Source organism: Nannospalax galili, unplaced genomic scaffold (genome assembly GCF_000622305.1).
Source record: "Nannospalax galili isolate Female #2095 unplaced genomic scaffold, S.galili_v1.0 scaffold563, whole genome shotgun sequence".
Lineage (NCBI taxonomy): Eukaryota > Metazoa > Chordata > Mammalia > Rodentia > Spalacidae > Nannospalax > Nannospalax galili.
The window spans coordinates 993,180-993,612 of NW_008350459.1; positions in this window are offsets into that span (position 1 = coordinate 993,180).

A 433-nucleotide genomic window follows, 5' to 3' on the forward strand; every position below is an offset into this window, starting at 1 on the left:
TTGTACAGGGTGAAAGATAGGGGTTTAGTTTCATTCTTCTACAAGTGGAGATCCAGTTTTGCCAGCACCATTTGCTGAACATGCTGTCTTTCCTCCAGTGAATAGTCTTGGCCCCTTTGTCAAATATTGGGTGGCTGAATTTGCAGGTACTCATATTTGGGTCTTCACTTTTGTTCCATTGATCTGTGGGTCTATTTTTGTGCCTGTACCATCTTATTTTTATGCCTATAGCTCTGTAATACAGCTTAAAATCTGGTACAGTAATCCCCCCGGCATTGCTCTTAGTGCTCAGGGTTGCTTTGGCTATCCGAAGTCTTTTGTGCTTCCTTATGAATCTTAAGATGTTTTTTTTTCCAATTCTGTGAAAAATGTCATGGAGATTTTGATTGGCATTGCATTGAATCTATAAATGACTTTTGGTAGGATGGTCATT